The sequence below is a fragment of the Arachis ipaensis genome, chromosome B01 (assembly GCF_000816755.2).
Source record: "Arachis ipaensis cultivar K30076 chromosome B01, Araip1.1, whole genome shotgun sequence".
Classification (NCBI taxonomy): Eukaryota; Viridiplantae; Streptophyta; class Magnoliopsida; order Fabales; family Fabaceae; genus Arachis; species Arachis ipaensis.
In genome coordinates this window covers 46,690,356-46,711,552 of record NC_029785.2, presented here as the reverse complement: position 1 = coordinate 46,711,552, position 21,197 = coordinate 46,690,356, and the positions used below count along the sequence as shown (strand labels likewise).

General features: G+C 38.4%; 2 long non-coding RNA genes across 4 annotated transcripts; both read left to right on the top strand.

Moving 5' to 3' along the window:
• On the top strand, positions 327-12,793 carry LOC107630147. Of its 3 annotated transcripts, XR_001618153.2 has the most exons (4): positions 327-1,176; positions 3,256-4,108; positions 4,614-4,717; positions 12,742-12,793. It is a non-coding gene; the product is annotated as an uncharacterized LOC107630147 (long non-coding RNA). The 3 variants fall into 3 exon arrangements; XR_002361006.1 differs by lacking the exon at positions 12,742-12,793 and having other exon boundaries at positions 328-1,176; positions 4,614-5,256; XR_002361001.1 differs by lacking the exons at positions 4,614-4,717; positions 12,742-12,793 and having other exon boundaries at positions 331-1,176; positions 3,256-4,285.
• LOC110271020 lies at positions 15,648-18,326 on the top strand. The gene is made up of 2 exons (XR_002360994.1): positions 15,648-17,584; positions 17,653-18,326. It is a non-coding gene; the product is annotated as an uncharacterized LOC110271020 (long non-coding RNA).

The window sequence follows — 21,197 nt, the reverse complement described above, 5'->3', positions numbered from 1 at the left end:
AAGAAAAGAAAAAAATATGCGTGTGCAAATTTGGAAGAAGAAGAAGAAGAAAGGGGAGGAGAAGAAGAAGGAAAAAAGAAAAACTTGCGCTGATTTGAAAGAAGAAGAAGAAGAAATACGAGGAAGAGGAGAACGAGAAAAAGAAGGAGAAAGAAACAGAAAAAGAGTACGTGATTTAAAAAGTTGTTACAATAACTTGAATAAATTTGAATAAAAATTTTAGAATTTTATTCTTTAAAATATTAGAATTTATAAAAAAAAAATCCTTTTTTTAGCTAAAAAAAAAAAATTCTTGTGATACATACACCAATTATACTTACGCACCCACCATTTCAAACTCTCTGTTCAGTGAGTGAGCACGTGGGTTAACGAAACCCCAATCCTTACTCTCAGCTTCCTTTCCCCCTTTCTCTTCTCCCTTCCCTCTCCTCACGGCAGCCCTTCTCTTCTCCATCACAGCCCCGCCATCATCGTCAGACCACCGCTGCCGCCCTCCTTCCGCCGGAAGCCACCATCTTCCTCTTCCCTTTCTTCTTCTCCCTTCTCAGAATCGCCACTAATAGCCCCTGCTTCACCCTGAACCATCCCTTCACCCACAACTGCCGGCGAGCTCTTCCCCCTGTCCGAACCCTAGCTCCGCCAACCATCACCGTCAGCCTCGAACCAGAACCCACCGCGCCGTCGACGAGCCACCGCGACCCTCTTCCCTCTTCTCCCCTTCGCGTGCTCTCTGTCCTCCTCAGCCACACCAACCCTCTTTTCCTCTCTCTATCTCACTCGCAAAACCACCGAACCCGAGCCCAAGACCACCGCTCCAGCATCTCCGTCGCCACCGTCCACCACCGTCGCGGAACCACCCCTGCTTCTTCTCGTCTTCTCCCTCTCGACGCCTCACCTCCGCGAATCACCGCTCGCGCCAGTGCCGCCGTCGAAGCCCAGCCGTTAACTCCTGTTCTGCCTCAGCTCCCTCACTGAACAGAACAGAAGCTCCAGCCCCTCTGTGCGACCCTGCTCCCTTCTCCAGCGCAGAGCCGAATCAGAGACCACCATGGCAGCCTTCTTCTCCCTTCCCGTCGTGTCCAGACCGCCGGCGCTCCACCAGCTGCAGCTGTCACTGCCGCTGCAACCCCTGCTCCCCTTGTTTCTATGTTTTCCTTTTTCCTATTCTACAAACAGGTTTTAGTTCACTTCTCTTTGATTTCTTATCTGATTTACTTAGTTTAGGATTAGTATATGTTAATTTCTGGGATAATTTGATGTGGTTATGATTATTTACTGCTGCTGTTAGTTGAGTTTAGGTTAGAATTAGGGATTTCTGGTTAGAATTGTATATGTTTGGATTTCTGAATTGTTGCTGAAATTGCCGTTGAATTTATATTGCTTGCGCTGGAATCCATGGATTTGATTCTAAATTTCTGTGAGTTACTGGATGCTGATGATATTGTTATTTGGATTGCTGAGGATTGATTGACGACGTCATAGTTAACTAGTTCATTGCTAATTCCATTAGAAAATTGTTGCTCGAATTGTGTTAAATATGTGGGTTTGTACTGGAATATATGGTTGTTGTGGATTGAAACTGGTTCCATTGACAGATTGCTGCTAGAATTGTTGAAACCTGCGGTTTGGTTTGCTTTGATTGGGTTTGCTTGCTGGATAATTAATCATGCTTTCATGCTATTCTTGAGTCTGATATGAAAAAATTGTTTGGATTGATTAATTGTTTATCAACCCGGTGTTTAGTACTTACTTTCTGCCGCATTGTTCAGATATTGCTGCTGGAATTATTTGGAAATGGTTAACTATATTCATGATTTGCTGTTTTGTTGCTGAATTGCTGAAAATTTGCTATTGAGATTGGTTGGAATTTGTTTGATTGTGTGGAGATGCGCTGTTTTACTGCCGGTTTTGATGAATTTTGATGCTGAAATTGACAGTGTAATGCTTGATTACTGCATGTTTGATTGTGTGGAATTGTTTTGATTATTTGGATATCTGTTAATTCAATGTGTTAAGGTTGTTATTGCTGAAAATTTGCTGCTGTTAGGTTACTTTAGAGTAGGATTAGTGTTAGTTCATAGATAATTCATCATGCTATCATGCTTCTTGAGTTTGAATTTTAGTTTGTTTGGACTGGCTTGACTGAATTGCTGCTGAATTACTGAGGTATGTTGCTGATTTGTGCACAATTGATGCTGATTTTGTGAATGGAGGTTGAATGAATACTTGGTTGTGATATTTGATTTGTTTAATTCCTTTGCATGCCGAGTGTTTACAATTTGTCTCAAAGAACTTTCAATGAAATTTTGGTCTAATTCTTGGAAATCAATGCCCGTTTGCATGTTATGATTGTTCTTATGCATTGTTAATGAATTTGATTTGTTCTAATTGACCAATTTGTTGAATTTTTGAATGATTGAGGTCCTTTGACCAATAATACAAGATTAATGAACTTGGTCCTATTTAATCCAATTGTGTTAGCCTTGCATGTCTTGTTTGGTTTTGGGTTATATTAGGAACGATTTTCAATTCGTTAAATTAATCTTGTGCTATTCATTATAGGAAGTACATTGGTGTTGAACTTGTTCCTCTTACTTTGCTTGGACATTGTTCTTGTTTAGTTCATACACTGTTGTTTGTGATTGTCTCTATGACTATTTTGGATTTTGAATTGCATGTTGTAGCTACTATGTGATTTAGAATGTTTGATTTTCTTTGGCATGATTCATTGTTGAGATGAATATTTGCGATAAAGGATTGTGTAAAGTGCTAAACATTTCTCATTGGTTGAGTTTTGAGTATATGTATTATGTGTAAATATCATGTTGGTCTCTTTGAAATTTGAATTTCAATCACTACATATCATATGCTATAAAACTCTTCTTTTGCACAATCTTTCACCATTACATCAATTTTTTTGAATTGCCTAAGTGATTATTGAGCTTCTTGTTGCTTGTTTACTTATTTGTAGCTTGCAAATATGTTGAAAATCACTTTAGGCACACCAATTGAGTAAATTTGAACTTTGATTGAAATAATGTGGCATAGTGCTTTCAATTCTACAATGTGTGAATTTTAAACCGCCGTCAAACTTAGAATTCACACATTGCTTTTCTTCATGTCACAAATTCATAAATTCAACTCATTTTAGTGTATTCAACCTCACTTTCTTGATTTAAATGTTGCTTTGCTTTATTCATCTTGCTTGCGTCACTTGTGTTTATATTTTAATATATTCTCTTTTACATTTTTCAGGATGAGTCATCGTAAGCAACAAGAAAAGCAGAGGAAGCAAGGCAATGGACATGGATGCGCAGGATACCCGTAATGATGAGCATGATTAGTGAAACACCAGCCCCGTTTGGTCCTAGTTCGCGCACAAAGTACTGTGCGACATTCAAGTGTAGAAAACAACCAATCATGTCCTTGTTCAGCCTGAGAAAGGGATAACATATAGCCCTTTAACAACAAAAAGAATGCCAACATGTAGCCTTGAATCAAAACATCTTCCAACTCAGTCTAGTAGAGTTTCAAATTGACCTAAACATGCATACATAAACTTAATTAAAGCAGAGTTTTTCCTAAATTTGTAAACACCGACATCAAAGCAACAACAAAAAGAGTTCAGTTTGATATCATCTAAGTCAACAGCTACACATCAGAGATCATGTCTGCCTCGGAGGTATAAACCCAGGGGTAGGAATGAACTTGAAAAGTCTTGCTGCAGTCCAGGAACTTGCTGCATCCATGGTCTCAGCAGAAATAGCACTTCTGTTTGGTTGGAACACGGGGTCTAAGACCTGATGTTGGAGAACCAGGTGGTGGAGTAGATAGTCCAAATGAAGGTGGAGCCGATATAGGAGCAATCGGGGGACTAGCAATAGGATGTTTTCTTCTTTGGGCATGATTGAAATTGGGGGTGGAGTTGGATTGAGGAGGTGATTGATTCAGGTTAAAGGAGTCTGTTGCAACCTGTAACAAAAAATCGAGTTAATTGGGACACAGGTTGAATAACAATGACAAACCACTATACCTCTTCTGCTCGGGGTGCAGTATGTGAGAGGGGAATTTCGTTTCTGTTCCTGAGATTCCGAATTACCCTTCTTTGGTAATGTCTTTGGAATTTTCTTCTGTTTCTTCTTTGCTTTTGTCTATAACAGTAACACAAACATGTTCATTTAGGGAGATTATAATTTGTAACTTAAACACTAATATGGACGTGTAACAATTTCATAGATATTACCAGTGGAGTCATAGGTGGTGCAGGTTACATTATCATTGTTCATATTAGAACCTTCATCCTATTCATATAAACAAACTAAAATAAGTGGTATTTTAATATGAATTTTCATAGGTGACTCTTAAATCCCTAACAATTTACAAAGTGGTGGAGTTTGAACCCGAACTGGTCTCTGTTCTGGCTTGGGTCAAAGGGTACAATCTACAACCTCTTTCCTTAGCAGCTCTTCTCTCCTTCTTTGTCAATGGTTGCTAATTTGGATCTTTTTGGTCATTCTTACAAGTCTTGTAGTAATTTTCAAACTGTCAACGCTTGTTGCACGCCACTTCAAAGGTTTTCCTAGCTTTAATAGTGTGCATCTCACGTTCTACAGGATCTACCTCCATTTCATTTTGGGGCGATGAGCTGGTCTCTTAATATTGGATGATTTTGTCCTTGGAGCATCACAAGGGATCCAATACTCCTCTAAATTAACAGGTTTGATGTAATCCATATATGTTGCTTTAATTGTTACATGGTGAGCCATTTATGCACATATTCCTTTGGCCTGAGTCCAATTTTACACTTTGCTGTAACTGTATGACAGCAAGGCATTCTTGAAAATAAATACAATCCACCCATGCAATCCACAACGAATTAAGTATGAATTAGAAATCAGTGTCACAGTGAGACAATAGATACAAGATAAAGTAAAACATAAATTATCATAAGAATCAAAGTATAAATTAGATATGCCTTGGTCCAGCCCCAATACTTGGTCCAAGACCCTCCATTCCCTCATTGCCTAATCTATCTCTTAAGATATGCCTTCTTTTAACACTAGAATATTTTTTAGATGTCCTCTTTTTAGCAATTCTTGGTGATTGGCTTGGCCTACTACTAGATGAACCACCCTTATTCTCATTTTTCTTAGGTGTTTGTTTTTTTGGGCACATTACTCTTTTTCTTAGTTCTTTGATTCTTATCAGTACTTTTATCTTCAGTTTCATACCCAGCAGTCTCATTACTCGTCTTTTTCTTTGTTGAAACTCCCTCTTTTGGAACTTTTTTCTTCTTTTTCTCTTCCTCACTATTGCTATAATCTGTCCCATATCCTGGAGGAGGAGGTTTGTAAGACTCATCCTCTGTTGTCCCATATCCATCTCTAGATGATGATGATAAAGAATCTAGCACAACAGTCTCCTCAGCCACACTTTCTCCAACTACTTCAGGTATGTCTACCTCGTGTTCAAAATAGATGTACAGCTCATTAGTTTTCTTGTACCTCAACTTATCCTCCCTCATCTGATTAATCTTCATATCTCCTTTAATTACATGAAGTCCAGCTTCTATGTTAGGTGCTTCCATATCAAGCCAGAACATTTGCTTATACTCCTGGTAGCCCAATTCTTTAAACAATTCAACGAAGTCAAAAAAATTTACTTAATCCAAGTAGCAAAGAGCTCTCTCACAGTTTTTGACAAATCTTTTCCCATGGCGAAACACAGAAATGACCATATATTCAGACATCTGCAATCATATTTATTCAAACTTTAATAACATATTCTAACAATAAAAATGTTTAAACAAAAGTTAACCATGATTGCTTTATTTAACTTTTACGAAAATACACAAGATTTATTCGTATTTAAACTTCTCTATAAACAAGACCACAGAGGGTTGTAGACAACAATGGTGCGTTGTTAGAATCAGAATCATAATGTTGGACCACACAAAGCACAAAGGAAAACACTTTCTAAAAAGTCACTAATTTGAACTGTGTGAAGCGTCCTTAGAGGATTCCGTCTAGCTCCATCAACACCACCACCAACCCGCCATCAGCACCCCTTGTAAGCAGCAACGTCGGCGCTTCCCTCCACCAACCTAGCATCTACAGTGGTCTTGACAAGTGAGGAACCTTTTCTCCTAGGGTTTTCTTGTAAATGTGAAGGCTCGTTGGTGAGGTTTTATGGAAACACGTTTGAGAAGCAACTGAAGCGTTACTTTTTGCGCGAACTACGTCGTTTTTAGAGTGAAGGAGTTAGACAACTTAGCCCATGTCCATTTGAATTTGTCCAACTAGGCATTGAATGAACACGTCACCCAGCTCATGTGATAGGTCACGCTTCAAACGTGACAGCTCAACAGTTTCTGTCAACCCTCGTCGGAAAATAACGCATAGGGACCGCGTTGTGTGGCGGAATTAGGGGACAGGGATCGAAGTGGATCGTTTTTATTTTGAGGGGTCGCATCGTCATTCTTGAAAATGGACAGGGGCTAAGTTGGTAGTTCACTTAGCTTATATATGTTGGGCTTGGGCCCAACTTGGGCCCGATTCACATATATGGTCCGTTTGACCCAACTTTGGGTCAAAACCTTTTTTTAGTGTTTTAATGTGCGTTTTAAACATTTTTACCTTCTCAAACATGAATTTTAACTTTTTAAACTTTTTCACTCAATCAATTTTCTCAACTGCAGTACCAGACAGATTTTAGCTGGTATTGTTGGTCAAATTTTCAGTATGCATTTTTACGCAGAAAATATATTTTCCGAATCAAAAATATTCATTGAGTCCAAATATTATATTTAAGTTGTCAAATTAAAATTACTATTTTTTTCAACCATTTTCATCCATATTTAATCAATTACTTATTTAATTAAGATTTGACTGGGTTATACACTATATGGTTTAGAATAAGGAATTGTGGGTTGGTTAAGTTTAGACTTAGGCACACATAACCTAAGTTCTTAGAGAGGTAGGCTATTTGAGTTAAAGAAACACGTGCATCCTCATGTTTTGGGCTTTTCAAAGGCCCTAATAGCCATTTCTGATAGTATAATGAAGCCAAGATGAAAGGGGAAGAAGCAAGTAGTTTTAGATTTTAGTTTTTAGGATGGTTTAGTGAATTCTAGAGAGAGAAACTCCAACTTCTCTCTAGAATTTTAGGGTTTCTAGTTGATTTTCTCTAGTTCTAGGTTTTAGTTTTGTTTAATTGTAGTGTTGAGCTTATAATTTCTTATTTTGCTACTTTAGTTAGAATTTCTTATTACTTTCTCTATTTTGCTATTTTTAGTTTATAAATCATTGTTGGATTCTCATTTTTCTTCAATGCAATTGATATTTTATGTTTTGTTCATGCTTAATTGAGTTGATATTATTACTTTCTTGCATTTGGTAGTTATAGATTTTATTATTCTTGTAATTTATGATATTTTATCATTACAAGAAACATCATTAAAATCGACGGCCAAATCGACGGCTAAGCCGTCGATAATATTAAAAAAAATCGAGGGCAAAATAGACGGCGGAGGTTGTCGCTATTAAGCTTGTCGATTTTTCAAAATTATAATAAAATCGACGGCTTGCCGTCGATAATAATTCATTAAAATCGACAATATTCTCGTCCATAATATGAGTGTGAGAATTTTACCTGCTTAATAAAATCGACAGTTTTGCCGTCAATATTTTTATACAAAATCGACACCATTTCCATCGATATTTGATTCAATAAAATCGAAAAAAGAGTTGTCGATTTAATTATTAAAATAACGACAAATTCATTATCTATATTTTGTTTTCTTTTGTCTATTTTAAATTTAAAAAGCGACAACTTTACCATCGATTTTAATAGCCACATTTTTTTAATTATTTTTTCTATTTGAAAAATAGTAGACAATTAATACAAATAAACTTTTAAATATAGAAATAAAATTTATACAAAATATTAGATAAATAAACTTCTAAATATAAAAATAATGAGTTTACAAACTTATCAAACAAGACATAAATTTTTAAATATTTAAAATGATAGTTTATAGTATATATTAGAGTATAATTCAACTCTATACACTATATAAGGCTTTTTAGGGGGCTTGACTTCTATACCACAAGAGACTTGAGAAACACCATCACCTGCAAACACATAACAAATGAATCACAACTCAAGATCCAAGATAGCATTTGCAAGCAAAACAACTGCAACAGCAGAACATCACGAAGAATATAAGAAGTACCTCTAATGGATCACGGAGAGAGTAAACTGCATTGCTTTCTTTTGGCGCTGAAGACACCAAGATCCCATAACCTTTATTTCCCTCCCTCAGAACCTGTTAGAATAAAAATGAATTCATTTGAGATCACTATTCAACCAAACCACCAGAGTAAATGGAAAAGAAATGTGGACATGAAAGCGCTCATTATTACCTTAAATGCATCTTCATCTGTTGTGTTGTCTCCAATATATATAAGAAGCACATCATCACAATTGCTAAGTCCTAAAAAATGATAAATTTTTATGTCAGTTATTAATGCGAAAACAAAGAACTCTGCTTTTCAAGAAAGGGGATAGCCATTTAACAACAAAAAGAAGGCCAACATGTAGTCTTGAATCAAAACATCTTCCAATCACTCAGTCTAGTAGAGTTTCAAATTGACCTAAACATGCATACATACACTTAATTAAAGCAAATTTTTTCCTAAATTTGTAAACACCGACATCAAAGCCACAACAAAAAAGTTCGGTTTGATATCATCGAAGTCAACAGCAACACATCAGAGATCATGTCTGCCTCGGAGGTATAAACCCAGAGGTAGGAATGAACTTGAAAAGTCTTGCTGCAGTCCAGGAACTTGCTACATCTATGGTCTCAGTAGAAATAGCACTTTGTTGATGGGGGACATTGGTAATTGTTGTCCTTGGATTTACATTCTATTTGGTTGGAACACGGGATCTAAGACCTGATGCTGGAGGACCAGGTGGTGGAGTAGATAGTCCAAATGAAGGTGGAGCCGATATAGGAGCAATCGGGGGACTAACAATAGGATGTTTTCTTCTCTGGGTATGATTGAAATTCGGGGTGGAGTTGGATTGAGGAGGTGATTGATTCAGGGTTAAGGAGTCTGTTGCAACCTGTAACAAAAAATCGAGTTAATTGGGACACATAGGTTGAACAACAGTGACAAACCACTATACTTCTTCTGCTCGGGTGCATTTTTAGATAGGGAAATTTTGTCTCTCTGTTCTTGAGATTCCGAATTACGCTTCCTTGGTAATGTCTTTGGAATTTTCTTCTGGTTCTTCTTTGCTTTTGTCTATCACATTAACACAAACATCTTCATTTAGGGAGATTATAATTTGTAACTTAAACAGTAATATGGACATGTAACAATTTCATAGATGTTACTAGTGGATTTATAGGTGGTGCAGGTTATACATTATCATTGTTCATATAAGAACCTTCATCCTATTCATATAAACAAACTAAAATAAGTGGTATTCTAATATGAGACATGTAAACCCTTCACAATTTTCATAGGTGACTCTTAAACCCCCTAACAATTTACAAAGTGGTCCAATTTGAACCCGAATTACCTGGTCTCTGTTCTGGCTTGGGTCAAAGGGTACAATCTACAACCTCTTTCTATTAGCAGTTTTCTCTCCTTCTTTGTCAATGGTTGCTAATTTGGATCTTTTGGGTCATTCTTACAAGTCTTGTAGTAATTTCCAAACTGTCCACACTTATTGCACGTCACCTCAAAGGTTTTCCTAGCTTTAGTAGTGTGCATCTCAGGTTCTACAGGATTTACCTCCTCTTCATTTTGGGGCGATGAGCTGGTCACTTAATATTGGACAATTTTGTCCTTGGAGCATCACAAGGGATCCAGTACTCCTCTGAATTAACAGGTTTGATGCAATCCATATATGTTGCTTTAATTGCTTGCATGGTGAGCCATTTATGCACATATTCCTTTGGCCTGAGTCCAATTTTACACATTGCTGTAATTGTATGACAGCAAGGCATTCTTGAAAATAAATACAATCCACCCATGCAATCCACAACAAATTAAGTATGAATTAGAAATCAGTGTCACAGTGAGGCAATAGATACAAGATAAAGTAAAACATAAATTACCATAAGAATCAAAGTATAAATTAGAGAGTGAACTACCAACCCAACTCCTGTCCATTTTCAAGAATGATAATGCGACCCCTCAAAATAAAATCAATCCGCTTCGGTCTCTATCCTCGATTTTCGTCGTACAAAGCGGTCCCCATGCGTTTTTCTCCAGCGTGACCTTACGGAAAATGCTGAGCTGGCTTGTTTGGTGCGTGACCCGTCATATGAGCTAGATGACGTGTTCATTCAGTGCTGAGATGGATAAGTTGAAATAGAAAGGGGCTAATTTGTCCACCCCCTTCACCCTAAAAACGACGTCGTTTCAGTTGCTTCTGAAACGGTGTGTTTCCATAAAACACCTTCCTCTAACCTTCACATTTATAAGAAAACCCTTGGTCAAATGCTTCCTCACTTCTCGAGACCACTGTGGATGCTGTGTGGTGGAGGAAAGCGCTGACGTTGCTGCTTACGGTGTTGACGACGTCATAGTTGACGACGATTTGGTGGTGCTGTTGACGGAGCTGGACAGAATTATGTTAGGATGCTGCAGACAGTTCAGGTTAGTGATTTTATATGAAGCATTTGTCCCTTTTGCGTTGTGTGTTCCCTTAATTTGATTCTGCATCTGACACGGAACCATTGTTGTTTGCAACCCTTTGTGGTCCTGGTCATGGAAAAATTCAAATAACCCTGAACTTTGTACATTTTCGAGAAAATTAAATAATACAATGGTGGTCATTCATGTTTAAACATGTTTATTGTTTGGGAGATTTTATTAAAGCTTGAATAAACTGATTGCAGATGTCTAAATATATGGTCATTCTTGTGTTTAACCATGGGGAGAGATTTGTCGGAAACTCTGAGGGTGTTCTCTGCTACTAGGATGGTAAAGTGAAGAGGTTTTTCCCCTTAGACTTGGATTACGTAAATTTTTTTGACTTGGTTGAATTATTTAAAGAATTGAATTACCGGGAGTATAAGCAGATGTTCTGGCTTGAAATGGGAGAACTAAATATGGAAGATGGACTCCATGTAATTAAAGAAGATGTAGAAATTAATTAGATGAGGGAGGGTAAGTTGAGGTACAAGAAAACTGATGAGCTATACATCTACTTTGAACACGATGCGGACATGCCTGATGTAGTTGAAGATGTGGCTGAGGAGATTGTTGTGCTGGATTTATCATCATCATCGTCATCAACTGATGATGGATATGAGACAACAGAGGATGAGCCTTACAAGCCTCCCCCTGGATTTGAGACAGATGACAACGGTAGTGAAGAAGAAAATAAGAGCAAGAAAAAGTTTCCAAAAAAGGGAGTTTCAGCAAAGAAAATGAGTAATGAGACTGCTGAGTATGAAACTGAAGATAAAAGTACAGATGAGGATAAAAGAACTAAGAAGAAGAATAGTGTGCCTAAAAAAACAGTGTCACCTAAGAAGAATGAGGGTAAGAATGATGGTTTAAGTAGTAATACCCCAAGACAATCACCAATAACTGCTAAGAAGAGAACATCTAAAAAATATTCTGGTTCTAGAAGGAGGCATATCTTAAGAGATGGACTGGGCAAGAAGGGGATGGAGGGCCAAAGTAATGGGCCTAGACCAAGTGTTGGGGCTGGACAAACAGAGCAAAGAGATGGGCCTGTAGGTGGATCAGGTGAGGGTCCTAGTATGGGTGATGGGCCTAGTAACCGAAGCTCAGTCCCAACTGAGGTGGAGATGGATAGTGATTATGAGAAACCATATGAGTATGAGAGTGAGGCCTTCAAGAGCCCAGTTTCTTCTGAGGATGAGAGAAGGACATCATATGATTCCTTTAGTGAGGATATTGAGTATGGAGAGGTAGTGTTTAATGTTGGTCAGATATTCCCTACAATGGACTTGTTCAAGAAGGCTTTGAAAGACTACTTTGTATTTGAGGGAAAGAATGTGTTATATATAAAAAATGAGAAGCATAGGCTGACGGCAGCATGTGCTGCTGAGGATTGTCCATGGCTGATTTTCACATCATGGAATAGTGCTAGTAGGTGTTTTCAAGTGAAAACTCTAATAGATGAGCACACCTGTGCCAGAGACTATGGCAGCAACATGACAGATAGGGGCTTGGTGGCCTCGAAGTTCATTAAGAGACTATTTATCCATCCTGATATGAAACCAAGGCAGGCAATGGATTACATGATTGAGGAGTATAATATGCAACTTAACTATAGGATGATTGCGAGGGCCTTGAAAGTAGCTAGAGAGGTGGTCATTGGTAATGCACGGGCACAATATGAAAAAGTTAGAGACTATTTGAGTGAGATTCATCGGAGTAATCCCGGGTCCACAACATTGATGGAGACAATACCACAACCTGAAGCCCTTCCATTGTTTGATAGGTTCTACATTAGTTTAGATGCTTCCAAGAAGGGTTTCATTCAGGGTTGTAGGCTGTTAATTGGTCTAGATGGCTATTTCTTGAAAGGGTATTGATGAGCGGATAATTTATACGCTTTTTGGCATTGTTTTTAGTATGTTTTTAGTAGGATCTAGTTACTTTTAGGGATGTTTTCATAAGTTTTTATGTTAAATTCACATTTCTGGACTTTACTATGAGTTTGTGTGTTTTTCTGTGATTTCAGGTATTTTCTGGCTGAAATTGAGGGACTTGAGCAGAAATCAGATTCAGAGGTTGAAAAAGGACTGCTGATGCTGTTGGATTCTGACCTCCCTGCACTCAAAGTGGATTTTCTGGAGCTACAGAACTCAAAATGGCGCGTTTCCAATTGCGTTGGAAAGTAGACATCCGGGGCTTTCCAGCAATATATAATAGTTCATACTTTGGCCAAGAATAGATGACGTAATCTGGCGTTCAACGCCAGCTTTCTACCCAAATCTGGCGTCCAGCGCCAGAAAAGGATCCAAAACCAGAGTTGAACGCCCACACTGGCACAAATACTGGCGTTCAACTCCACAAATGGCCTCTGCACGTGCAACACTCAGGCTCAGCCCAAACACACACCAAGTGGGCCCCGGAAGTGGATTTATGCATCAATTACTTACTCATGTAAACCCTAGTGACTAGTTTATTATAAATAGGACCTTTTACTATTGTATTAGACGTCTTTTTGACCATCTTTGGATTACCTTATGATCCTTTGATCACGTTTTAAGGGGGCTGGCCATCTCGGCCATGCCTGGACCTTCACTTATGTATTTTCATACGGTAGAGTTTCTACACTCCATAGATTAAGGTGTGGAGCTCTGCTGTTCCTCAAAGATTAATGCAAAGTACTTCTGTTTTCTATTCAATTCATCTTATTTCGCTTCTAAGATACCCATTCGCACCCAAGAACGTGATGAAGGTGATGCTTATGTGTGACGTTCATCACCATTCTCCCTTATGAACGCGTGTGATGTAGCCACTGACAACGGTGATGCCCTTGCATACAGCCAGCCATGGAAAGGAGTGAGACTGATTGGATGAAGATAGCAGGAAAGCAGAGGTTCAGAGGAACGAAAAGCATCTCCATTCGCTTATCTGAAATTCCTACCAATGATTTACATAAGTATCTCTATCCCTCTTTTATTATATCATATTCGAAAACACCTTTATCACTTTATATCTTCCTGACTGAGATTTACAAGGTGACCATAGCTTGCTTCATACCAACAATCTCCGTGGGATTCGACCCTTACTCACGTAAGGTATTACTTGGACGACCCAGTGCACTTGCTGGTTAGTTGTATCGAAGTTGTGACAATTATGAATTAAGATCAAAGCACCAAGCTTTGGAGCCATTACCAGGGATTGTTCGAGCCTGGATATCACAATTTCGTGCACCAAGTTTTTGGCGCCGTTGCCGGAGATTGTTCGAGTTTGGACAACTAACGGTTCATCCTGTTGCTCAGATTAGGTAATTTTTTTTTTGTTTTCTTTTCAAAAATTTTTCAAAAATCTTTCAAAAATTTTCTCATCTGTTTTCGAAAAAAAAAAATATTTTCAAAAAAATTTTTATTCAAAATTTTTAAGAATGAATTCTAGTGTTTCATGAAGCATGTTGAAGCCTGGCTGGCTGTAAAGCCATGTCTATTCCTTTGGGAATGAGTATGTCAGGCATGTCATATCTGAATTACATGATGAAGCTTGGCTGGCCATTGGCCATGTCTAGTGTTTTGGACCGGAGCTTTCATTGAAGGCTTGGCTGGCTAGTGAGCCATGTCTAATTCCTGGACTGAAGCTTTAGACTAAGAATGCAAGGTTCCTGGAATTCATATTAAAAATTTTTGGAATCCTTATTTTCCTTTTTCAATTAATTTTCGAAAAATATGAAATAAAAACCCAAAAAAATTAGAAAATCATAAAAATCAAAAATATTTTTCTGTTTCTTGTTTGAGTCTTGAGTCATGTTATAAGTTTGGTGTCAATTGCATGTGCATCTTGCATTTTTCGAAAATTCTCATGCATTCATGGTGTTCTTCATGATCTTCAAGTTGTTCTTGGTAAGTCTTCTTGTTTGATCTTGATGATTTTTTGTTTTGTGTATTTTCTTGTTTTTCATATGCATTCTTGAATTCTTAGTGTCTAAGCATTAAAGAATTCTAAGTTTGGTGTCTTGCATGATTTCTTTGCATTAAAAATTTTTCAAAATTGTGTCTATGATGTTCATCTTGACATTCATAGTGTTCTTGATGTTCATCTTGACATTCATAGCATTCTTGCATGCATTCATTGTTTTGATCTAAAAATTTCATGCATTGCATAATTTTCATGTTTTTCATAAAAATTTCAAAAATCAAAAAAACATCTTTCCCTTTTTCTCTCATCAAATTCGAAAATTTGAGTTGACTTTTTCAAAAAATTTTTAAAATCAAGTTGTTTCTTATGAGTCAAATCAAATTTTCAATTTGAAAATCTCAAACTCTAAGTTTGGTGTTGGAGAGTTTCAACAAAGCTCTGCACATCTGTGAGGCTCCATGAGAGCCCACTGTCAAGCTATTGACATTAAAGAAGCGCTTGTTGGGAGGCAACCCAATGTTTATCTAATTCTTATTTTTATTGTTTTTCGTGTTTTCTTAGGTTCATGATCATGTGGAGTCACAAAATAAATAGAAAAATTGAAAACGGAATAAAAAATAGCAGAAGAAAAATCACACCCTGGAGGAGCATCTGTCTGGCGTTCAGCGCCAGAACAGAGCATGGTTCTGGTGCTGAACGCCCAAAATGGGCAGCTTCTGGGCGCAGAACGCCAGAACAGGCATGGTTCTGGCGTTCAACGCCAGAAATGGCACACAAATGGGCGTTGAACGCCCAAAATGGCCACCAACCTGGCGCTGAACGCCCAGAGTTGGATACAAAGGCATTTTTACATGCCTAAGGGGTGCAGGGATGTAAATCCTTGAAAACCTCAGGATCTGTGGACCCCACAGGATCCACTCAGGATCTGCGATTCGACCCTTACTCACGTAAGGTATTACTTGGACGACCCAGTGCACTTGCTGGTTAGTTGTATCGAAGTTGTGACAATTATGAATTAAGATCAAAACACCAAGCTTTGGAGCCATTACCAGGGATTGTTCGAGCCTGGACATCACAATTTCGTGCACCAGGTATTATGGTGGAAAATTGCTGAGTGCAGTGGACCAGGACGCAAACAACTATTTTTTTTTTATCATAGCATACGATGTTGTCCCTAATGAATGTAAGGATACCTGGAAGTGGTTCCTAACGCTGTTGCAAGATGACTTGGGGCTGGTGACGCAGCATGGATGGAATTTTATAAGTGATCAGCAGAAGGTAATTCAATTAGGCCGTTTGTTCTCTTTTTTATGAAAAATGCAAGTGATATCTAAACTGTTAAACTGTTTCTGTATGTCTAACACTTGCAGGGGCTAGAATTAGCTATCAAGGAAGTAATGCCTAATGCACACCATCGAAATTGTGTGCTACATTTTTGGAAAAACTTTATCAAGCATTTCAAGGACCAACAAACAAAGCAAATGGTATGGGAATGTGCAAGATGCACAACTTTTCAAGAATTCAATGCATGCATGGAGAAAATGAAGAAAATCAATCATGGTGCATGGGAGTATTTACAGTGAGTTGATCCGGTAGTGTGGACTAAAGCTTATTTCAGTCATGGTCCGAAGGTGGATAATATAACCAACAACATGTGTGAGGTGTGGAACGCAAAGATCGTAGAGTATCGGGGGAAGCCAATCTTAACGATGTGTGAAGACTTGAGATGCTATTTAATGAGAAAAATGGCAACACACAAGAAGAAGCTAGAGAGTCACAGCGGTCACTTGGCACCAGTACAGCAGAAGAAAATGGACAAGTTTGTGAAGCCTAAAGCTAACAAGTGGAGAGCCATTTGGGCTGGAGACAACGATAGGGTGCACTTTGAGGTTCACAGAGGAACAAGTAAGGTTGGAGTTAACCTTCAACAAAGGACCTGCACTTGTAATGTTTGGGAACTTACTGGTAAAATTGTTTATTAATCCATCATTATTTGAGTTATTGTAACTTATGTGTTATTTTTTACTTTGCTTTATTGGGGTGTTGTGACATTGATTTGTACATCATTCATATAACCTTGTGGATTGCATGTCTGGATTGTGCTTCTTGTTAGGCATGCCTTGCTGTCATGCTATTGCAGCAATGTATAAAATTGGTTTGAAGCCAGAGGAGCATGTGCATAAATGGCTCACCATGTAATCAATCAGAGCAACATATATGCATTGCATCAAACCAGTAAACTTAGAGGAGTACTGGACCCCATGTGATGCTCCAAGGACGGAACCACCTAACATCAAGAGACCAGCTCATCGCCCCAAGATGAAGAGGAAGGTAGATCCTGTAAAACCTGAGATGCACGCCACTAAAGCCAAGAAAACCTTTGAAGTGACGTGCAACAACTGTGGACAGCTTGGGCATTACTACAAGACATGCAAGAATGACCTAAAATATCCAAACTGACAGCCATTGACAAAGAAGGAGAGAAGAGCTGCCAAGGGGAAGGGGTTGCACATTGTACTCTTTGACCCAAACCAGAACAGAGGCCAGGTAATTGGGGTTCGATTTGGAACACAATATTAAATGTTAAGGGTTTAAGAGGCACGTCTTAAAATTGTGGGGGATTTATGTGTCTCATTTAAAAATTGTGAGGGGTTTATGTGTCTCATTATTGGTTGTTATTATGATTAGGATGTAGGACCTAATGTCAATCTGAACAATGATACTGTACAACCTGCCCCACCTATGGATCCACTGGTTATATCTTTTAACCTGCTCCTTATCTCTATTGTTGTTTAGATGACAGATTAGACTCTCCTTGCACTAACATGTTTATACTACTGTGACGGACAAAGGCAAAGAAGAACAAGAAGAAACTTCCAAAGATAATGCATAAGAAGGGTAATTCTGACCAACAGGAATAGGGAGAAGAAATTACCCTTTCACAAAATGCACCCCAGGCAGATGAGGTATAGTGATTGGTCAATGTTGTTTTAACCTGTTTGTTTATTTTATACTCATTAAATTTTTGTTATAGGTTGCAAGAGAGGCTATGAACCTGAATTAGCCACCCCCACAACCCTGCTCCACCCCCAATCTTAGTCATGCACAGAGAAGAAAGCACCCTGTTGTTAGGCCCCTGACTACTCCTATCTCGGCTCCACCTTTATTTGGACAACCTAGTCCACCACCAGTTCAAGCAGCATCAGGTCTTAGACCATGTGTTCCAACCAGTCAGACTGTGAACCCGAGGACAACAACTGCTAATGTCCCCCTTCAACAAAGTGTTATTTCTACTGAGACCATGGCTGCAGCAAGTTCTGGGACTGCAACAAGGCTTTTCAAGTTCATTCCTACCCCTAGGTTTAGACCTCCGAGGAAGACTTGATTTTTGATATGTTGCTGTTGACATAGATGATAAGAATGACTCCTTTTGTTATTAGTTTGGTATCAATGTTTACAAATATGGAAAATACTTTGGTTTATCTAAGTGTTTGGGTCATGTTTAAGTCATTTTGAAACTCTATTAGACTGATGTGAAAGATGTTTAAGTCAGTTTGAAACTTAACAAATTTAGGAAATACTTTGGTTCAAGGCTACATGTTGGCCTTCTTTTTGTTATTAAAGGGCTATAAGTTGTCCCTTTCTCATGCTGAACAAGGACATGATTGGATGTTTTGTGTAAATGTTTTATATAAGGCATCTTTTGGGTTTGTTTATCTAACATTTTTCATTAAAAAATTTGTATGACTACATGCTGCCAGAATTCATCAAAGTAGTAACAGACCATTTTTCTTGGGACAAATCATAATCTCATCTGAAACAACATACATACTTCTAAAGTAATACAACTTACAATGTAAATAACATACACTTCAAAAAAAATAAGACACACTTTGAACCTAGTATCACAGAAGGTTCCTGCTAGTCATATGCCTTAAAAAAATTTAGAGATCACAATTCCCAATACAAAAGCAATAACCAAAGCTTTAACACTAACACCACTAGTACCACTATTGGCATTACAATTTTTAGCTTCTAATTCTAACCCAGCAACTCTAGCATCTAGTTCCCTGAGTTTTTTGGGATCAACACCAGCAACATCAGGTATCTGACTTTAATCTCGCGTCCAACCCTCTATATCAGGAGAATTTCTGGTAAACTCTTCAAATGATGCAACATAATCATCCAACCATGCAAAAAATTTGCAATGCAGTGTTGAGCTCTGTAGAATATACCCATAGCTCAGAAGATGTCACAGGGAGTTAAAATCAAGGAAACTTAAATTAAGTTTTAGATTACCTTAAAGTGTGGACATCCAAAAAATAACCGGTTAGGGTTCAGTTCTGTTGAAGAGAAAAACTAAATAGCATGCGCCCCACACCGGCATCGTGGAGCAATAAACTTCTTCTTCTTCGACACAGCAACACTTCCTGCAAATATGCTTAGAGGACTTCTGCCTTCATCTTTAAAAACTTCTCTTCCACTCCCATGGAACTCGACGGTGGTTCATTGCTGTTGCTCATGGCTCTGGTAGTGTTTTCTTGCAAATGTGAAGGTTGGAGGAAGGGGTTTTATGGAAACACACCGTTTCAGAAGCAACTGAAACGTTGCTTCCCATGAAAATGATGTCATTTTTAGGGTGAAGGGGGTGGAAAAATTAGCCCCTGTCAATTTTAATTTTTCCATCTCAGCACTGAATGATCACGTCATCCAGCTCATATGATAGGTCACGCACCAAACGAGCCAGCTCAGCATTTTCCGTCAAGTCTCGCTGGAGAAAAACGCATGGGACCGCTTTATGTGATAGAAATCGGGTACAGGAACCGAAGCGGATCGATTTTATTTTGAGGTTCGCATTGTCATTCTTGGAAATGGATAAGGACCGGGTTGGTAGTTCACTCTAAATTAGATATGCCTTGATCCAGCCCCAATACTTGGTTCTGGACCCTCCATTCCCTCATTGCCTAATCTATCTCTTAAGATATTTCTTCTTCTAACATCAGAATATTTTTTAGATGTCCTCTTCTTAGCAATTCTTGGTGATTGGCTTGGCCTACTTCAAGATGAACCACCCTTCTTACTCTCATTCTTCTTAGGTGTTTGTTTTTTAGGGCACATTACTCTTTTTCTTAGTTCTTTGATCCTTATCAGTACTTTTATCTTCAGTTTCATACCCAGTAGCCTCATTACTTGTCTTTTTCTTTGTTGAAACTCCCTTTTTGGAACCTTTTTCTTCCTTTTCTCTTCCTCACTACTGCTATCATCGGTGTCTCATATCCAGGAGGAGAAGGCTTGTAAGGCTCATCCTCTGTTGTCTCATATCCATCTCTAGATGATGATGATAAAGAATCTAGCACAGTAGTCTCCTCAGCCACACTTTCTCCAACTACTTCAGGTATGTCTACCTCGTGTTCAAAATAGATGTACAGCTCATTAGTTTTCTTGTACCTCAACTTACCCTCCCTCATCTGATTAATCTTCATATCTCCTTTAATTACATGAAGTCCAGCTTCCATGTTAGGTACTTCCATATCAAGCCAGAACATTTGCTTATACTCTTGGTAGTCCAATTCTTTAAACAATTCAATGAAGTCAAAAAAATTTATTTAATCCAAGTCTAAAGGGGAGAACCTCTTCACTTTACCATCCAAGTAGCAAAGAGCTCCCTTAGAGTTTTTGACAAATCTTTCCCCATGGTGAAACACAGGAATGACCATATATTCAGACATCTGCAATCATATTTATTCAAACTTTAATAACATATCCTAACAATAAAAATGTTTAAACAAAAGTTAACCATGATTGCTTTATTTAACTTTTACAAAAATACACAAGATTTATTCCTATTTAAACTTCTCTATAAACAGGACCACAGAGGGTTGTAGACAACAATGGTGCGTTGTTAGAATCAGAATCACAATGTTGGACCACACAAAGCACAAGGGACAAGCACTTTCTAGAAAGTCACTAATTTGAACTATGTGAAGCGTCCTCAGAGGATTCCATCTAGCTCCATCAACACCCCCACCAACCCACTGTCAGCACCCTTGTAAGCAGCAATGTCAGTGCTTCCCTCCACCAACCTAGCATCTACAGTAGTCTCGAGAAGTGAGGAACCTTTTCTCCTAGGATTTTCTTGTAAATATGAAGGCTCGTTGATGAGGTTTTATGGAAACACAATGTTTGAGAAGCAACTGAAGCGTTACTTTCTGTGCGAACGACATCGTTTTTAGAGTGAAGGAGTTAGAAAACTTAGCCCCTGTCCATTTTAATTTGTCCAACTAGGCATTGAATGAACATGTCACCCAACTCATGTGATAGGTCACGCTTTAAACGTGACAGCTCAGCATTTTCCGTCAACCCTCGCTAGAAAATAATGCATAGGGACCACGTTGTGTGACGGAATTAGGGGACAAGGACCGAATGGGATCATTTTTATTTTGAGGGGTCGCATTGTCATTCTTGAAAATAGACAGGGGCTGAGTTGGTAGTTCACTTAGCTTATATATGTTGGGCTTGGGTCCAACTTGGGCCCGGTTCACATATATGGCCAGTTTGGCCCAACTTTGGGCCAAAATT